The sequence below is a fragment of the Balaenoptera physalus genome, assembly GCF_965194825.1.
Source record: "Balaenoptera physalus genome assembly, chromosome: 7".
Lineage (NCBI taxonomy): Eukaryota > Metazoa > Chordata > Mammalia > Artiodactyla > Balaenopteridae > Balaenoptera > Balaenoptera physalus.
This window is the reverse complement of record NC_138886.1, coordinates 93,391,595-93,412,573: the sequence shown is the minus strand read 5'-3', so window position 1 is coordinate 93,412,573 and position 20,979 is coordinate 93,391,595. Positions and strand designations below refer to the sequence as shown.

Genomic DNA, 20,979 nt, shown 5'->3' with positions numbered 1-20,979 from the left:
AATCATCCCTTGACCCCACCGAGGCTGACTGGGACACCCTAAACGGGAAGTGGCAGCATATGAGTCAGGGAAGAGGAAAACTCCCTTCCAGGTATTCCCTGTCACCATCCATTGCACCAAAACATCGGATGACCAGCATGAACAAGAAACAGAGACATGTAACTATACCATGATAGAAATGCAAATTTTTCTAGAAAAAATTTCTCCAAGGGAAGGGGGAGAACTGTGTTCCCCCTAATTATAAAGCCATGCTGTTACAATTCAAAGAAACGTCAGATACAGTACAACAGGCATTGGACTGCATCCATGTTGTAGCTAGATATGAGAAAGATAATTTTTCTGAAGCCCCAAATCTCACTTGCCAGTAAAGGCACATGGGCCCCGCTGCCCCATCGGCCAGGAACCCAACAGAGGACCCCTAAGGGATATAGGGGCTTCTGGGGCTCTTACTGGTCTCCACAAAGGGGTGGTGCTTCACACAGCTCCATCCTTCATGGGATGACTAACAGACCTCCCTGTATTGGCAGCTCTGGAGATCGGGGTCCCTAATGACGTAACCCTGGGACAGCCCAAGCACAAGGTAGAAATTTTTGCTCAGGCCTTACAGACTCTTTAGCAGAATGGAGTGATGGGCAGCTGTCACCTCTCCGAATCCTGTACCCTGACCTCTGCCAAGGCCTCTGCCTTAGGGACCTGACAGATCCCTGGAGCGTGGCCCTCCTCTGGGACAACTGCCCATATACTTCTCTAATTATCCTTGGGACACACATAAACAACTTTTCTTATGGCTCTCATTGACAACTGGAGCTCAAATTACAGTGCTTCCTGGGAAACCCTTCAATTATAAGCAAGGGCCACACGTTAGATTACAACGCATAATAGTCAGGGGAGTAGAAAGCATTCAACTTCCATTGAATGTCCCTACTGAAACAATCTTTATTAAAAATCGTTTAGTGGTGGTAGCCCCTTTGGCCCTACCCTTTCCCGTTACAGCTATGGATGCCCTGATGTACCGCAACGCCATTTGGAACAAACCCAAATCCCTGGTCTTCCTGGTGGAAGCTGAATATTGGGAGCCCATAAGACTGCCACCTAAGACAGCAAATATCCCCCAATAACATGTATGACAGGGGGCTGTGGGATTGCAGCCCAAAATTCAAAATTTATGGCAAGAAGAAGTCATTAAACACACCATTTCTCCTTTTCAATTCCCCCATTTGGCTGCTATTAAAGCCTGCTATTAATGAGTGGTGCCTTATAAGCAACTACTGAAATATCAATGCTGATCCCCACTATTAAGGCTCCCATTTCCAACACTGTCCAGTTAATTAAGGATATCCAAAGGGCTCCAGGGAATTACTTTGCTGTGACAATCTAGCTATTATGTTCTATTCAGTACCAGTTATTGAGAAGTCCCAGCTGCAGTCTACTTTTACTGCAGAAGGCACCCAGTGTGTTTTAACCTGTCTGCCTACTGGCTATCTTAACAGCCCAGCTATTTCCCACAGTCTTTGCTGGCAAGACCTGGTGTCCCCTTGCACCGTCTGGCAGTATACTAATGTTCTAATCCAGAGCCCCTCAGGAGATTGGTGCACGAGGCCCTAACATGGTTGGTGACCCATCTATAACATCCAGGTGGGCTACTGCCCCACAGAAAATTCAAGGGCTCTCCACAACTATTACATTTCTGGGCATTAACTGATCCTCTAAAAGCCAGGAAATTCCTCTTGCAGCTAAACCTCAGCTGTTAACTATTCAGCCCCCCAACACACTATAGCAAGCCCAACTCGTCTTACTTAGGTCTCTTCACACTCCGGAGGCAACAAATACCACACTTGTCCATCATTCGTAGACCCATTTATGCAGCCACGTACAAACCCTCCATATTTTACTGGCGAAGAGCTAAACAATAAGCTTTATAGCAGGCACAAAGGTCAATTAGTCAAGCCCTCCCACTGGTTCCCCCTGGCTGCTCCTTCTGGGCTGAGAATGGACTATGTGTCCCTTTGGACTAACACAGCTCCTCCTAGCTGCCTGTGGGCTTCTGGACCAGACGGCTGCTCCCTACACCACTACACCCCCTCAGAAGCGATTTGGGAACTGGTTCGTTGGTTTTGGTCTTGGTTTGGTGTGCACTGATGCCAGAGTTTGCTTGCGTCTTTTGCGTTTTGGTGTACACAATGGGAAATACTCCATCTACCCTGAAGGAGAGCCCTTTGGGGCCTATATTAGATAAATGGGTGAAACGTAGCCCTGAGCCTATGACTAAGAAACACATGATATACTATTGTAATAGGGTGCGGACCCAAAATATAGGATCAGAAGGGCGGTAGCCCCTGAATGGCTCACTCAACTTTTATAGGATCTGGCAGTTACAAGTGTTTTGCAAAACAGCAAGCTGAACCGGCAGTTGTTCCAACTGCCCATCCTCCCCCCATGCCGCCATCATATTCACCACCTCCTGTTTCCCCTACCCACGGGGATCAAATAGAAGTTTCTGTGTTAACCCCCAGAGCACAGGAGCCGGATTTAGTATCACCATCTAAGACTCCACAGGCCACCCAATTTGGACCGGGAGCCACTTCCACAGCAGGGCAATTTCCCTTGTGCTGACAACCTATAAGAGGCCTGGCGACGCCCTTGGACTTGAGGCGTCCGATTCTAATTTCCCCACAGGAGCCCCAGGGAACTTTGACAGTGGGGAACGAGTTGATTGACTCTCCAATAGATACCACTCCCCAAACCCTCCCTGTTTATCTTAAGAGGCTTGTAAATATTAAACAAAGGGGAAACAAAGTCATCCTAGGAAAAACTTGCCTGTATCTTTGAGATGCAAACGTCCTTTCTGGTCTTCTCCGGAACCCTCATCTCTGCCATCTTTTTAAAATGCATCTTTTTAAAAGAGGGTAAAGTAATTTAGAAGTTGACATATCAAGGATAAATAAAAAACCTAAGTGTCTTTTCTGTAAAAATTCAGCCATCTAGACAAGTGAGTTTGATTTTTTCCATCTGTCAGAAACCTAATTTGAATCCAACCTCTTTTTGTAAACTGATGGGTTTCACGTGGCTGTACCTGACTCCCTGCTGAAATTTGGAAATGACAACTATGACGTCTCTGTATGTTTGTGTCCTCGTATGTGTCTTTGTCTTTGGATAACATTGCTGAGGTTGATTTGTGGATGAACTCTATTTAATTGGCTTAAAGAAAAGTGAGCACTTACAAACCAAACTATTCTAAATACAAGAGAAGTTGAGCTAAATGAGCTTCAGGTTCATGTGAACTGGGAAATATTCAGTATTAATTAAGACCTGGTGCTAACGTTCGTTTGTTGATCTAATTAATATAGACATGCTGTTAGAGTCATCAACATTAAGTATAATACTTTTATTGTGCCTAGGTTTAATATAAGCTAAATAAAATCTTGTTATATCTATTGCAAATTTGTCAGCAAGGAAATAACCTGATGTGAAGAAACTTTTAAGGAAAGAAAATGCAAATGAAATAAGAGCTTTAGGTGAACTTTTAAAAATACTTACCTTGGCCTTCCCTGCTGGTGCAGTGGTTGAGAATCTGCCTGCCAATGCAGGGGACACGGGTTCGAGCCCTGGTCTGCGAAGATCCCACATGCCGCGGAGCAACTAGACCCGTGCGCCACACCTACTGAGCCTGCGCGTCTGGAGCCTGTGCTCCGCAACAAGAGAGGCCGAGACAGTGAGAGGCCCGCGCACCGCGATGAAGAGTGGCCCCCACTCGCCGCAAATAGAGAAAGCCCTTGCACAGAAACGAAGACCCAACACAGCCAAAAATAATAAATAAATAAATAAAAATTAAAAAAAAAAAAAACTTATCTTTTAGGAAGGTCTATCTAAAATTAGTCTCTCCAGATATTTGACCACTTGAAAGTCAGAATTGTGCTAAAATAAGTGACAGAAGGTTTATGGAAAGTGGACCCTGAAAAAAAGAGTTCTGTATGTGGTCAGGATTGACTAAGTTTAAAATAAGTTTAATTGAGTCAATAAATTTTAAAAGTAAGCTGGTGCAAAACTTGAATTTCGCTTTTCTCTCTGTTAAGAAGACAAGGTTTCTTAAGATTTTGGACTGCCTTTGATACCAGATTTTAAGTTTTTCTACCTTTTAAGAGATCTGTTCTGTACTTGCCTTTGAAATCTTTTATTGTTACTTTGGCTAACTGAATAACTATTGTTTCACAGTGACATGTGATCCTATCTGACTGTTTTAAACCCTTTTCTTATTTTTCGGACAAAACTTCCCAAATCAAATTATAATGAAGTTCCTTGGAGCTCTAGCTAACTTTGGGGTGCTTCAAAGGGCCCCTGAAACATCCCAAAGAGAGATATTAACTAATTCGGTTGACTTGGTATGTTGAATTACACGGGAAGTGCTGTCAAATAAGCAATAAATCTTCTTAGGTTACATTGTATGCCAAATGATACAGGTATTCTACAGATTATATGTAGTTCCTAAAATTTGGTATGTCCTGGTAAAATGTTACCAGTCAGAATTCTCTTTATTATCGGAAAGTGTTGCATGTCACCGCAGTAACCACCTTACTTTGTCAATTGCATCGTAATCAGATTTAAACGTGCCTTCTCTTTGTTTCTTTTCAAGTAGCCAAATGTATGTCTCAGCCCACTCATCTTTGTAAAAATAGACATAGAAGTCTTTCAAATGCTGTTTTAGCAGGAAGTTACTGATGTGTATGTGCCGTTTACAGTGATTCTGTATATACTCCCCAGCTTCAAAAACACTTAGAACTGCTGCTGTGGTTTCTGGAAGAGTCAGTTGTTGCTTCCTCAATTACACCTGTGCAGCTCGGGTCTGAGTTTTTAAAGAATAGTTAACTTTTAAAGGAGTTTCTTTATCAAAAGAGCAGTTTGATTATATTCATGGTTTTTGCTGGGTTAACATTGGCTTCAGTTAAATCGATTCAATTATAAAGTAAGTATAACTATGGTGAAGAAGCTTGTCTCATTTTAAAATGCTGAATCACATTTTATTTCTTGAATTAATGCGATAGAAACGTCAAAATTCCGGACCACTGGAATATGCCAACTTTTTTGTTTTGGGGTTGTGTGTATAGTTTTTGTTGTGCTGATTTGTTTGCTTGTTTTTTAAAGAAACTGAAACTGCTATGTCTGCTATTGGAAAAAAATGCTTTGTTTTGCTCTGAAGATTCTGAAATTATTCAGGCATATCGTGGTTCATAGATTACAAGGAATAATGCTAGTTAAATGCCAATGAACTATTTTTACTCTTTTTATACAAAATGTACAAATTTCCGGGGTGGGGGGGGTGATGGTGGCAGCGGTGCCTCTTAACTACCTTATGTAAAACACTTGAACATTTTCATCAATATTGCCATCATCTGTTTAATACTCCCAGCATATTTTCTCAACGTGTTTACCTAAAGTTGTATGGAATGACATAATAAGCAATAAAATCTGAATTACACCCCCCCCCCAAAAAAAAGTGCCTTTTAAGTCTTTCGTCATTGTACACAGTTATGGTTTCACTCTGATGCTTTTGCAAAAATGCTTCCTCTTCAAGAAGATTTATAGAAGGGACCTTCGGATAAATACAAGTTTCTGGTTTTCAGACCATAAAGGTGAACTGGGTAAGATCTTGAAGAATTCTAATGGGAAACCTGATGGCTTCATAAAGCTGTTAACAAAAACGATTAGTTGCACATAACTGGGTAAACTGGTGACTATGGTTATAATTTTTATGGTTTCTATCTGAAAAATGACTGTTTTAAATCTGTGTTTTCCAGGTGTAAGCAAAAGTCTCCCCTTAAACTAACTATGACTTACAGTAATTTGTTAAATTATACCCTTGTAAGCAGAATTGAAACATTTATCTTTTTCTCTCTACCTGGTTGATCCTGCCAGTAGCGTATGCTTGTCTCAAAGATTAAGCCGTGCATGTCTAAGTATGCACTGCTGGTACACTGAAACAGCAGATGGCTCACTAACTCAGTTATGGTACCTCTGGTCGCTCGCTATTGCAATTGCATTACAAGTAGTTATACTGATCATTGTTCTTTGTTTCCAGATTGTTTGCTCTTTGTGTCTCCCTGCTGCACTGTGTCTTTGTTAACGTTACTAGCTGCATTACTTATATCCTGTCTATTTTATAAGATTGGTGTCTCTTACAGTACCCAGTATGTAACCAGGCCTCCAACAATACTTCTATGGCTAAACATCTTGAGGAAATAGATCACATTTATAACATAAAATAATTGTAATAGTGTGATTCTAGGTATGGGAGGAAGCAACAAGGGAAAATGTCTCCTGGGTCATAATTAGATAGAGGATCCAGAGGATCTTTAATTATCAATAGGGCCTAGTCCAAAAACTAGCAACTGGAGTGGCATATCAAGAATTCTCCCCTGACCTGGGATGAGCCTCCCAGCACCGTGGGACAAAATTTGATCCTGAAATGTCTCCCAAATATTGGTCAAAATCCTGACCAAGAGGAGAGGATCTGAGAAATGGAATATTGCCTGACACATCAGTCATTAGCGATTGCAGCCCTCCAACGTGAGCCGGTGAGCCCTGACGAAACTCAGGATATGAGAATATAGGATACAGGCCCCGGGTAGCTGAGGTACATATCAAATGAATGATTTCAGTGAGCCCAGACTCTTGCATCTTCCCATACATAGAAAACTGCTAAATTCCTTAACTTGAGATGCTGCTTTCCAGGCTTGAAGCTCTCAAAATTCCCGTCAAATAGATCGTAACTCTCAACTTTTAGGCTGAGAATATTTTTTTAAGGCTACAGGTGTAAAGGAGACACTTTCCAGAGAGGAACAACAACAACAACAAAAAACAACGTTTGGAACACTGGCACCGATGGTGGACACTCCCGGAAAGTTCCATCTGACGAAGCAATTAGAAGGGCCGTCACCCCCTTTTCCACAAAACTGTGGAATGGACATTGACAGTAGGGAATTGGAACAGGGAGGAGCCAAATCTGACTACACTTTGGATCTGTTTCTTTGACTTTAACCTTTGCCTTCCGCTGCTTTTGTTCACTAAAAGGATACTGTCTGTACATAATGGCCTGCCTCGGGGAACCCTGTTCCTCTGCCTGAATGTTAAACCAAAGTGCCTTTGTTCAGGGAAACACACGGACTCTGTCCACCTGTGGATGGCTGCAATTAAGAAGAAATTAACACATCCCCTCCCTGAGGCTGGCCATTCCAGAGGATATTCGCAAAACTTATGGCCCTTTTACTTTACCTCCTCATCTCCTCCCCATCTCTGTGCTATAAAAGAAACTGGCATGCAAACCCCGATAAGATGGTTATTTTGAGACTTTAGTCCGCCATCTTCTCGGTCTGCTGGCTTTCCGAAGAAAGTCATATTCCTTGCCTCAACACCTCATCTCCGACTTATTGGCCTGTCGTGCGGCAAGCACAGCAAGCTTGGACTTGGTAACATCTTTACTCAGGACACGGTGTCACAAAATGGGACATTGTTTTCTGTTTGTTTTGTTTTTGTGTTTTGTGTTTGTTTTTGTTTTGGGCTGCGCCACGTGGCTTGTGGGATCTTAGTTCCTCGACCAGAGATCGAACCCGCGCTCCCTGCAGTGGAAGCTCGGAGTCCTAAGCAATGGCCTACCAGGGAATTCCCATGGGACACTGTTACCTTGCAGTCATGGTCCTCACCTTTGTGAGACAGAGGTAGTAGTGTAGCAGGATTGAGAACGTTGTAAAGTTTAAGATAAAGATTAGGTGCTGAAAGCAGGATTTCACAGGAAGTGAATCTAGTGACACTTGCAGTGAAATGTTGTCAATTCAGAGTTAAGAAGACTGTGGACAATGTGTGGAGTTTGCAAATAAACTTCATTTTCTAGAGTCAAATCTGCCAAGGCTTCCACTAAATTTGCAGTTGTGGCTATAACCTTAAGATAACTGAGATAGGCATAAGCAACTGACTCAAGGTGCATGCTATAATAGGCAAAAGGCCTATGTTTACTACCATGCTCACATAGTTCCGCGGGGCCTGATTGTGCCATTCATGCACAAATCAAGTAAAAGGTTTTGAATAACCTAAAGTTAATCTATTAGTTAGAGATCTCTTTGCTAACTTAAAAGGGCTAATATATTTTGCCTCCAGTGGAGATCTCACCTTAAAGTTTCCGGATCAACCTGAACCTGATCATTTGGGTAACCCTAAGGCAGGCAGCTCTTGCAGTGCTTGTTTTAGCCTTATAAAAGCCTGCTTATGTTTATCTTCCCAAGCAAAGGATTCAGGGACTAAATCTTTAATAAGTTCATAGAGTAGAAGAGGTAACAGAGAAAAATTTGGAACCCAGAGCTTGCAATAACCAGCTAAACCTAGAAATCCACAATGCTAGCACTTAGTTGTGAGTCTAGGAAGTTCCTGTATCAGCCTAATTCTCCCTGGAGATAGCTGAATTCCTTCAGTGCTTAGATTATGTCCTAGGTAATGAACAGAGTCTAGAGATAATTGTAATTTTTCCTTTGTGTTCTTTCTCAGCTAACTGTTGCAGCAAATCAATGGAATCTTTTATGCATGCCTTATGGAATCTTTACAGTAGCTGAGTACAGCAGGAGGTTATCTCCATATGGTAAAAAGGTTGATTTCTCAGGGAACTAGAGGGTACTTAAATCTTGGTGAGGTACTTGGGAGAAAAAAGAAGGGGTCCCAGTGAACCCTTGAGGCATAAAAGTGCAGGTATATTGTTGATTGTTCCAAGTAAAGGCAGATAGATATCGGCTGTTGGGTCTCCGGGATGCTGAAGAAAGGTGAACAAAGGTCTCCAACAGTACACCATTCCAAGTCAGTTGAAACTTGTGACAGAAGGGTGGCTAGGTTTGGAACAACAGGAAAACAGGGAATAACTATTTTTATTAACAGCTCCCAAGTCCTGGACAAATCGCCATCCTGCCAGGTTTCCAACCAGGCAAGATTGGCATGCTGCAGGGACGAGTACAGGAATGACTACCTCCCGGGAAATTAAGTTTTCTACAATAGGTGTGAGACCTTGTATGACCGCAGGCTTTAATAGTTGTTGAGGAAACCTAGGGAGAGGTTTAGCTACATCTATCTGAATCTGTATAGGTTTGCATTTTTTTATTCTTCTGATGTTAACACTGTCAGAAGTAGCCCCCAAATTTGCAGGCATCTCCACCAAATTAGAGAACTTTTGCTGAACTTCCTCTTTTATGTCCAGGACAGATTGTAAGGAACATAAATAATCAGATTCAGGTTGATCAGGAAAGTTTAAAGTGAGATCGCCACTGGAGGCAAAATGTACTGGCCCTTTTAAGTTAGAAAAGAGATCTCTACCGAATAGATTAACTGGGGCTATATTGCATAGCAAAAAGGAATCTTGGTTGAGATAAAAATTCTCTCTGAACTTTATTAGGTACTCCCACTATGGAAACATCCTCTTGACTCAGAGGGACCTATTGTTCTTTGAGGGTGGGCTTTAGAGTAGAAAGCACAGCTCTGGTTAGGGCTAGGGATAGGGTGTTAAAGGGTTAGGTAATTATGTTTACAGTTAGGGTTAGGGTTTAATGCAGATTTCAAAGTAAAATATGAGAGTGGGGTTTAAAGTAGAAAGCATAGCTCCAGTATCAACTAAAATTTGGCAGTTTTTCATCAATTTTCATTCTATTTTCCTCTGGGCTGTTTCAGGTAATTGCTGGTAATAGTTTACCAGAGAACCTCTGGAGTTCTGCCAACTAGGGGAGAGGGTCATGGGGGGGCCCTCCCTTTGAGACAGATATGAGAGCATTTGTGAAGAGTTTGCATAGCACCTTTGAGGACACCTTTTTGTCCAGTGTCCTCACTGATTACAAATGAAACATCAACTTTGGGTCATCGAATTGATCATGGACCCCTAGGAGGTTGTAATGGGGGAGGCCTAGGTGTTATTTTGTGTCTCTTGCCTTAGAGCTGTTGTAACTGTAAGGCTATGAGCTTGGTGGATTTCTGTTTGTGATCTTGCTCCAAGGTCCTTTCAAAATGCTCAGCTATAGTCAGGAGTTCAGTCAGGCCTACAGCCTCCCAGCCTATTTTCTGCCCTTTTATCAATCCACTAATCTCAGAAGATAATCCATTTACAAAGAGGGCAGTTAAAGTAGGCTGAGTGGCCTTTTTATTGCTTGCAACCCCAAATGCTGTAAAAAGAGAGCCTACAAACTGGCTCTAAAGTCTTCCACAGATTCACCCCTCTTTTGTTTGTATGAGTGAATAATAGACCAATCATTATTAGGCCAATTAATAATAGACCAAGTGTGAGCAGGGAAGATTTTAGGAATAGCTTATAAAAGGTTAGTTGTTATTCTGCAAGCCTTTTTAGGTTGAGGATCTTGAATATCATCCTAGGGATTATGTCATTTTGCTTCCCGCGTCCATTCTGGGGCTTCCCCCAGTCCTACCAACATGTGTACAAGCGGATAAAGATCTAGCAGTTTGGGGACATAGGCCGTGACAGTGACTCTAAATTCTTCAAAAAATGTTGGGAGTTCCTCCCTAGGTTTAGAGAATTCTTTGACTATAGCTCTCAGTTCAGTCTTTGACCAAGGGGTAAAGGACACCTGAGGGGGCTCACCTGCAACCTCAGCTAGTTTGACTTTAAATGGCAATTGTTAAATATTCTCTTGGGAATAGAAAGAGTATTTCAGACAGAAAATGAGTAAAACAAGAGTACTCAGGTGAAAAAGGAAAGGGGGGAACAGTAGGAGTTAAATCTGCAGTCACATCCGTCCTATGGTCTTTTGTTTCAGGTACCTTTTGTCTCTGTAATTTTTCATTAGCTTTCTGTTCCAACATAGCTCTAAACGAAGCTATGTTGGAATCTTGAAACCTTCTGTAAACTTTTACATACCAATTAAAGCAGGCATCTCATTCTCCCCGTCCAATTTGGGAACCCTTGCTCTCCAGTGTTTTCCTCAAATGAACAATCTTGTCTAACTGGAACATTCCCCACAATGACCATTGTAATTCTAGATCAATATTAGTATAATTTTGCCATCTTTCTAAATATCTACAGCCTCCAGGACCATAGTTCTCAAATATAAAATAAGCAGGTGTGCCAGAAGCTGGCATTCTCAACTCTTTGGTGATAAAGGATCTCATTTCCTTAGCTAGCCTTTGTCAACCCAAAAGAACACACAAAAGAACTGCGCCTTAATATATCAGCAGTAACAAAGAGATGTTACTATGTCCTGGCCAAAAGAAGGCCTGGTATGCACCACCACCAATTCCCAGGGATCCCTGGACTGAGGAAAAAGATCCAACCAGCAAATCCCAAGGAATGGGGACTGCAAACTGATGCCTAACAAAATGGAGAACTATAGCCGCCACCAACAGTTCCAAGCATGGAAACTGAGGGCTGATGCCAAACAGATGGGGAAGTGCAGATTACACTGCCAGCAGTGCCCAATGTGGAATCCAGGGAACAAAATTAGGGGCTAGGGTTTACCACTCAAAAATATACTGGCAATAACCAAGAGATGTTACTGTGTCCTGGGAATTTCCATCTGAAAGGCTAGGGGTTTGGCCTCAGGGAGAATCCTCTACCAGCCAAACTGACCTGCCCTGTAAAGGAAAGCCAATTAGATTGCGAGCACAAACTCAATCAAAGAGAATGGAGCTCAAACCAAGAGGAGCTTACCAACAACCTTCAGGGATGGCAAGAAAGACAGTGAACTCAAAGCAGTTGTGGGCACCACACCTGTTTCTCCTTGTCCCAAATGTTATCAGAAATTTGCTTCAGATCCCATCACTGCCACCAATATATTTATCTTTTTCTTTTTAAAAAGATAAGCATTTAATCATAAAATCATCCTGTTAGCAAGAGGAATCATAAGAGTGGATTTTAGAAAAGTGCACATACATATTTTTATACAGAACATTTCTGGAGGGATACATATTCAACTGTTAGTGGCCACCTCTGAATGCCACCAATGTATTAAAAAACAAAATTTAACTGAGTAAATTTGAAGATTTACTTTGAAGTTTGAATAAATTGGCTTTATTAAACGATTCATGAATCAGGCAGCATCTCATCTGATAGAAAGGGAGATACTCCAACGGGTTACACAACATGGAAGGCTTTTTGTTTTTTGGCCACGCCACATGGCATGTGGAAATCTTAGTTCCCCGACCATGGATCGAACCGATGCCCCGTGCATTGGAAGAGCAGAGTCTTAGCCCCTGGACCACCAGGAAAGTCCCAGAAGGCTTTTAAAGTAAAGAGGGTGGGACAAGGAAAGAAAGTCATCATCAAGGGAAAAAATGAAAGTTCACTGGAGGAAAGTGAAACTTCAGGTGACAGTGGCTTCTCATTGGCTAAACTGCGGAATATTCTATTAGCTATTTCTATTTTCTATTTCTTGTTGCTGGCCAGGAAGGAAGTCTTCCCTCCTCCAGCTGGGGTAGTAAAGTGGTTGCACTTCCTGTTTGGGGTCAGTGAATGACCTCTTCCTGTTGGGGTAATTGATGATGAGTGACACGGCATGAGAGCTCCCTCTACGGGCCTTCCAGACTCCAATTCTAGTTGAGGTTTCCTTTTGTTAACATTCACAGCATGTTTTATTGGCAGGAGGATTCACAATGAGGGAGAAAAGGCCACAAGACTCACCATAAAGAAGGCTCAGAAATTCCTGGGTGGGTCCAAGGGAGGCACAAGGTGGCTGTGGGGTCAGCTGGTGGCCACAATGATCACGTGGTTCCATCTGATGGGTTTGCAGCTCGATGTGGAATAGTGAATAAAAGGGTCAGTTCATCCTATCAGAGAAACATGAAACTGAGATAAGCTTCCCACTGCTAGAAGCATCATGAGCCTTCAGAAAAGAACAGAGAACATGTCTAAAGGGTTTGGGAACATCAGAGCCATATCTCCTCAGAGTGGGACTCCCCAGGCTCTCCAGGTCTCAGTCCCCAACTCTCCCTCAGGGACAAAGCCTCCTCACCTCTGTCCTTGTCAGCTCACTGATCCCTAGAGGTCCTGCCTATCCCTGAGGACTTAGGTTTCCATGGAGACAGGTTGGTTGAGACCTAGTGATACAGTTGACCAGCCTGATATGCAACAGTTCCCACCACCCTGGGGCCGTTGCGCTCAGGGACACGTGGCTCTGGACCCCATGTGGAGGGTGTCCTTGCACGTCAGCTGTGCCCCAGAAGAGCCAGTAACGCCTGTAGCTGTCCAACTGATTCTCAGGGTATTTTCCTGGGAGAGCCCTTGGTCATCTGACCGCCTATCCAGGAAGCCCCGTGACTTTCTGACTGCTGCCTGTCACGCCAACAACACACCTGTGAAGGTTCTGCTCTGCATGGCCATCTGTCCACCAGGCCCCCCCTTCTAGGGACCCAGATGCTAGGACCACACAAATGCTGAAGGAGTGTCCACCTGCCTAAGGTACAGACACCCCTGTATCCATCTGCATGATTTCTACTGGGAATCAACAACATTTATGGGGATTCTTTGGCCCTAAAGAACAGACCAACCTGATAGGAGCAATGCAATGATTCACGATTACCAGGGTCAATGCACATATACAGGGGCCCATAGCCCCAGATGCCCCACTCACAATTCACATGGGTGTCCCATACGTACCCACCGATGCCCAAATATTCTTGCTTCATACATACATACATCCAAACACGCACATCAGTGGTGTGCTGGTAAGTGCTAAAAAACTCTCCGAGAAAGGTGGGAAAGACTTCACCTGTGCTATCTACGTGGTATAAATATTCCCAGCATGGGAGGAGGACGAGGCGGCAGAGGAGGAGGAGGACCCGGCGGCGGCGGCGGGGGGAGGAGGCGAGGCGGCGGCGGAGCGGGAGGAGGCGAAGGCGGAGGAGGCAGTCGCTGCGCGCGGGGCCGAGCCGGACGCGTCTTGGTGCCCCCTCCCCCGGTTCGCCGCTGCCCGGCCTGAGCCGAGCCGAGCCGAGCCGAGCGTGAGCGTGGTGCGGAAGGAGGGGATGGCCCGGGAGCGCCGGCACCAGTGACGGGGAGGTGCTGAGCGTCGCCGAGGGCGCGCCGGGCCCTGCGCCGCCCGCCGCCTGCGCGCCCGCCCGCCGCCCGGCTCCGCGGCCGCTCCCCGTCCCCGACACACGCTCACAGGCCGGGCATTGATGGTAATGTATGCGAGGAAACAGCAGAGACTCAGTGATGGCTGTCACGACCGGCGGGGGGACGCGCAGCCTACCAGGCACTTAAGTATTCATCGAAGAGTCACCCCAGTAGCGGTGATCACAGACATGAAAAAATGCGAGACGCCGCAGATCCTTCACCACCAAATAAACTGTTGCGGAGATCTGATAGTCCTGAAAACAAATACAGTGACAGCACAGGTCACAGTAAGGCCAAAAATGTGCATATGCACAGAGTTAGAGAGAGGGATGGTGGGACCAGTTACTCTCCCCAAGAAAATTCACACAACCACAGTGCTCTTCATAGTTCAAATTCACATTCTTCTAATCCAAGCAATAATCCAAGCAAAACTTCAGATGCACCTTATGATTCTGCCGACGACTGGTCTGAGCATATTAGCTCCTCTGGGAAGAAATACTACTACAATTGTCGAACAGAAGTTTCACAGTGGGAAAAACCAAAAGAGTGGCTTGAAAGAGAACAGAGACAAAAAGAAGCAAACAAGATGGCAGTTAATAGCTTCCCAAAAGATAGGGATTACAGAAGAGAGGTGATGCAAGCAACAGCCACTAGTGGGTTTGCCAGTGGAATGGAAGACAAGCATTCCAGTGATGCCAGTAGTTTGCTCCCACAGAATATTTTGTCTCAGACAAGCAGACACAATGACAGAGACTACAGACTGCCAAGAGCAGAGACTCAGAGTAGCTCTGCGCCAGCCCAGCACCCCATCAAACCAGTGGTCCCTCCAGCTGCTGCCCCAGGCTCTGTGCCTTGTAGTCCATTCACGCCGCAGTCTGATCACCAGCCAAAGAGATCATTCGATGCTAACGGAGCATCTGCTCTCTCAAAACTGCCTACACCCACATCTTCTGTCCCTGCACAGAAGACAGAAAGAAAAGAATCTACATCAGGAGACAAATCGGTGTCACACTCTTGCACAACTCCTTCCACGTCTTCTGCCTCTGGACTGAACCCCACGCCTGCCCCTCCAGCCTCTGCTTCAGCAATGCCTGTCTCTCCTGTCCCACAGTCACCAATACCTCCATTACTGCAGGACCCAAATCTGCTCAGACAGTTGCTTCCTGCTTTGCAAGCCACGCTGCAACTCAATAATTCTAATGTGGACATATCCAAGATAAATGAAGTTCTTACAGCAGCTGTGACCCAAGCCTCATTGCAGTCTACAATTCATAAGTTTCTTACTGCTGGACCATCTGCTTTCAACATAACTTCTCTGATTTCTCAAGCTGCTCAGCTCTCTACACAAGCCCAGCCGTCTAATCAGTCTCCGATGTCTTTGACGTCTGACGCATCATCCCCGAGATCGTACGTGTCTCCGAGAATAAGCACACCTCAGACGAACGCAGTCCCTGTCAAGCCTTTGGCTAGTACTCCTCCTGTTGCATCACAGCCAAAGGTTAGTACTCCGGTAGTTAAGCAAGGACCAGTTTCACAATCAGCCACACAGCAGCCTGTAACTGCTGACAAGCAGCAAGGTCATGAACCTGTCTCTCCTCAAAGTCTTCAGCGCTCAAATAGCCAGAGAAGTCCGTCACCTGGTCCAAATCATACTTCTAGTAGTAATGCATCAAATGCAACAGTTGTACCACAGAATTCATCTGCCCGTCCTACGTGTTCATTAACACCTACGCTAGCAGCACACTTCAATGAAAATCTCATCAAACATGTTCAAGGATGGCCTGCAGATCATGCAGAGAAGCAGGCATCGAGATTGCCAGAGGAAGCCCATAACATGGGAAGCGTTCATATGTCAGAAATTTGTACTGAATGAAAAAATTTAAGATCTTTAGTCCGAGTATGTGAAATTCAAGCAACTTTGAGAGAGCAAAGGATACTATTTTTGAGACAACAAATTAAGGAACTCGAAAAGCTAAAAAATCAGAATTCCTTCATGCTGTGAAGATGTGAATAATTGCACATGGTGCTGAGAACAGAACTGTAAATCTGTTGCCCAGTCTTAACATTTTTGAGCTGCATTTAAGTAGACTTTGGACCCTTAAGCTGGGCAAAGGAAATGACAAGGGGTGGGGGTCTGTGAGATTCAATTCAGGGGAAAGATACAAGATTGATTTGTAAAACCCTTGAAATGTAGATTTCTTGTAGATGTACTCTTCACGTTGTAAATATGTTTTGTAGAGTGAAGCCATGGGAAGCCATGTGTAACAGAGCTTAGACATCCAAAACTAATCAATGCTGAGGTGGCTAAATACCTAGCCTTTTACATGTAAACCTGTCTGCAAAATTAGCTTTTTTAAAGAAAAATTTGGGGGGTTAATTTATCATTCAGAAATCTTGCATTTTCAAAAAATTCAGTGCAAGTGCCAGGCGATCTGTGTCTAAGGATACAATTTTGAACCATATGGGCAGTGTACAAAATACCATGAAACAACCGTTTCCACACTTGCACCTGATCAAGAGCAGTGCTTCTCCATTTCTTTTGCAGATAAATGTTTTTCATTTCCCGTGTGTTCCATTTCCCTCTGAAATCCTTGATCTGATTTTATCCATTTTTTAAGGCTCCTCTTTTCCTCCTTTCTTAAGGCACTGTTGCTATGGCACTTTTCTATAACCTTTTCATTCCTGTGTACAGTAGCTTAAAACTGCAGTGATTGAGCATAACCCACTTGTTTGTGTAAATTATTGAAATCCATTGGCACCCTGTAAGAATGGACTTAAAAGTACTGCTGGGCATGTGTGCTGAAAGTACATTGATGGCTCAAATATAAGGAAATGGCCCAATGAACATGGTTGGGAGGGAAGAGGAAACAGCTAGTCAGATGTGAATTGTATCTGTTATAATAAACATGTTAAAAAAATATTCCCAGCATGACCAATTTCAAGCTACCCACCTGACATCACTGAACACAGAGCTGGGAAGAGATATGCACCATTGACTATCCCAGGATAGTATGAACCAGTTCCAGCACATCCCGTACCTTTTCCTATGAATTTGTGCACACAATCCACTTACACCCCAAGTAGAACCCTCAACTCCCATCACAGATATATAACTAAAAGGATACCACATACACATATGTGTTTGTACATATACATATATATATATATCCTAAACACGCACGTACATTTCTACCCTCACCCTGAATAAATACACAAACAGCCTACCTCTTACTACCTAAATTTTTACAGACAAAACCTTACTCACCCTGAATATTCACATTCCACTCTCACAACTATATATACACACACAACATGGGCCTGAAAACAAACATGTGCAACCAATATGCCATCCAGATGTACACACTGAGTACCTAAACACACAGGCTCACCAAGTACACAACTGTCTCATGGGCAACCCAAAAAAGACCCATATGCAATCCCACAGCCCTAAAATACATATACTCCAGGATTCCTGCACACACACATAACCTACACCGTCTACTGGTTTCCAAACACACAAACTAAACTCTCACATCCCCCAGAGTACATACCCCAGAAGCTCCAGGAACTCAAAAACACACACAGCCACAAATAACCTATTCTTATCAAATACAGCTGACCCTTGAACAACTTGGGGGTTAGGGCGCCAACCCTCCATGCAGTGGTTCTGCATCCATGGATCGTGTAGTAGTCCTGTAGTATTTACTGGAAAAAAAATCCACTAGAAGTGGACCCGTGTGGTTCAAACGTGTGTTGTTCAAGGGTCAACTGTACATATAAGTCCACCTCACTAATACTGAGAACACACAAACAGGCAACACCACTAATTTCTTCAGGCATTACATTTTGAAATAGACACATAGAGGACTCTAAGCCTCCTGATATACTCACAAATCACAAATACACACACCCACAAACTCCTCATGAGTATACCCCCCAAATGCTCAGACACACTCAAAACAGAAAAACACCGACAACCTCTGCAGTCTTACTAATATACATACACAATTCTCACACACCTATGGACACACACATGCAAATATTCCCAAGCCCTGAACATACAGATCCCCTCCCAAACACTATACATTATGCTACCTCTCCAGAATACAAGCTCCCCACCACTACCCCAACATATAAACTGTATATGTGTGTGGGGGTGTTTATATATATATATATTTCTACCCTCACCCCGAATATATAGACAGACCACCTCTTACTCCTACCAAACACATGTATAAACACCCTAGCATTCTCCAAAGAAATACACTTTGAATACTCCTAACAACTCCATACCTTATGAACAAACTTTGATAATGCATGAACCTGATGATGGACACACACACAGATTAGAATACACAAGTAAGATACATGGAAGTGTCTCCAGCAAACCATTTATGAAACAACTTCCATATATCAAATTATCCCTAGCTATTAGGAGCCAGCTCACACATATGCAAGTACTAACAAATACCCATATCACATATTTCTAATACATAGAAATGCAATTGTCCAACTTCCCTGTAGAGACATAGAACCCCACCTCTTTATCAGATACACATATACTCACTTCCCAAAATACATAAGCTTCAGAGGCTCCTACTGAAAATTACAAATGCACAGCCTCAGCAAACATTCCTCCAAGTGGCCATGCCCCTTGAATACACACACAAACTCATTTAACACATAACTCTCCACAAGTCCCAAATGCAACCACAATTACCCAGAACACTGCAAATATGCAATAATATCATCCTATATGCCCTTTGTTCCAAATACACATACAGTACCACACTACTGGCATATACATAACCCCACATTCCCAACCTCTCACACAGAATTAACTCTGCCATCTTGCAGAATACAGAATCATACAAACACAACATACCTACATATACAACATCCACCAGTCCCAGAAAATAGTCACTGACTTGCCCTCTACACATCCAAATATACATAGACGGCTCCTGAAAATGCACACACACAAACACCCCATAACCATACAACATGCCCTGAATACACAAATGATCATCCTACATTCCCCAAATATACAAAATAAACAGACTGGACACCCAAAGTAATATACACCACTACTTTTCCTGACTTTGCCCTTATGCATATGCAGATAATCCTTCCAAATCCACCATTAGAAACACATAAATCCCCAAATTCATGGGTGAAAAAAACACATGTAAACATTTTCCCCAAACACCTAATTACAAACACCTAACCACCAACTCCTTGAGTATGCCTGCGTCACATCTCAACACCCTCCAAGTACAACACTCACTCTTACACACTCTCACAAAAACACAGGCATGACCTCCCTTCAGACACAAACATCCACAGACAAAACCAACCCACACATTTGACTACATATCAGATTCCCACCAACCAATTAAATATGTACAGACCCCATCTATGCTTGCAAATCAATCATGATTTGACATCAGACTACAAATACATGTTTATTACCACATTCAGCAAAGTTGCTCCCATCACTGACAAAAGAATGCAGTTTGAACATAAGTGGTGATTGATGTTTTTATGATAAGAAGGAAGACACTAGTGAAACCATGAGTGTGTTCCTTCGATCTTCACTCATTTTCCAATCACCTGAGCTACACCTTTGGAACCAGATGAGGGTTTTCAACTCGCAAGAACGTCCCTCTAGCTTTTGTACTCTTCAGAACGCGCAGCCTAGAACGGCACCTGGGCACCTGTTTAATAGCTCACACACACTATTTACCCCCCATTGTAGGCCCCGCAATCACTGAACCCTTCATGCAGCCGGCTCCCCAGCGGTGCCAATAACCCTGGGGTAAACCCCTCAAGGGAATCGAGCTCTATGGGGGCGTGAATCCACATTGTGGGGAGTCTCCTTACACGGACAAGGGCACAAATAACCCACAGGGTGAACACCAGCGCAGAGCGGTGACACCTGAGGGGTGAAAAGTCCCCGTACCCCTTACCTCAGGGTTCCTGGAATTGACTCTCGAGGCCGCCATGACAGGCCCCACCCCCGCCAGACGGCCGTTGGGGCCCCACCCTCCGCGCTCGCGCATGCGCTCCTGTCTTCCGGAGCCGAGCCAACTGCCCCAACAGACGCCAGGAGCTGTTGGAGGACGGCGGTCCGCGTGCCCGAGAGCCCCGCCCCAGTGGGCGTGCGCAGGCGTGCAGGCGCGGGGCACGCGGGCATCTGGTCCTGCAGCTCTCTGCCAGAGAGGAGAGCGGTGGAGTGTCAGGCACGCTGCGGAGCGTCTCTGGCGACACTCCTCGCCGGGAACTTTTGTGCTGGTCTCTTCTTAAAACCAGCTCTTGTGAGATGTGCACTTGTGATTTTTCTATTGCACACGTGAAACCCATGCACTTAGCTACAAAGAGTTCTGGAGAGCTCCGCTCTAAGCACAGTAGCCTCAAATTGGGGCAAGTGCTTTCATGCCCTTTGGACTGCAGTTCCTTGGTTCTTGTTTATGCCTTTCAAAAAACAGTAGGTCCTTTTTCCTAGCAAGCCTGAAGTTTCCGTTAAAGAACAATTCTAGCAAAGAATTCAGACCTGGGAAACACTCTTAAGATACTGTCTCCTGACTCCGTTCCTAGAGGTTTTCCAAACGCATTTACTCTACTAGAATATTTTTTCTCAGTGTATTTAATACATGGAGGTTTTTCAATAAATGTTGATTCACAGGTGTTTCCTTTGTACGTTTTTTTTTTTTTTTAAATAACTTTGAGAGAGAGTGGACAATCTGGGCCAATTTCAACACAGCAGGTAGTATGGGAACAAATTTACTTTCCCTCCCTCCTTTTTTGTAATATCTTGCAGACTTTCAGTTGGCATTAAAAACAACAACAACAACAAAAATAGTAGCGGGATCAACTTACTGACCTGACTTTGTAATACT

The 20,979-nt window shown here is 43.8% G+C and overlaps 1 protein-coding gene and 1 pseudogene across 2 annotated transcripts in view; one reads left to right on the top strand and one right to left on the bottom strand.

Annotated features, from left to right (window-relative positions):
- Positions 1 to 20,979, bottom strand: part of LOC309664383 (low-density lipoprotein receptor-related protein 12-like) — a 194,800-nt gene extending 173,821 nt beyond the window's left edge. The window contains exons 1-3 of the mRNA XM_082469649.1: positions 20,964 to 20,979; positions 20,050 to 20,292; positions 12,647 to 12,792 (exon numbers count right to left, since the gene is read on the bottom strand). The gene's annotated coding sequence lies outside the window, so the exon portion shown is untranslated. The remainder of the gene's footprint in view (positions 1 to 12,646; positions 12,793 to 20,049; positions 20,293 to 20,963) is intronic.
- LOC309664296 (WW domain-containing adapter protein with coiled-coil pseudogene) lies at positions 13,795 to 16,989 on the top strand (annotated as a pseudogene). The gene has a single exon. The product of its transcript is annotated as a WW domain-containing adapter protein with coiled-coil pseudogene (transcript).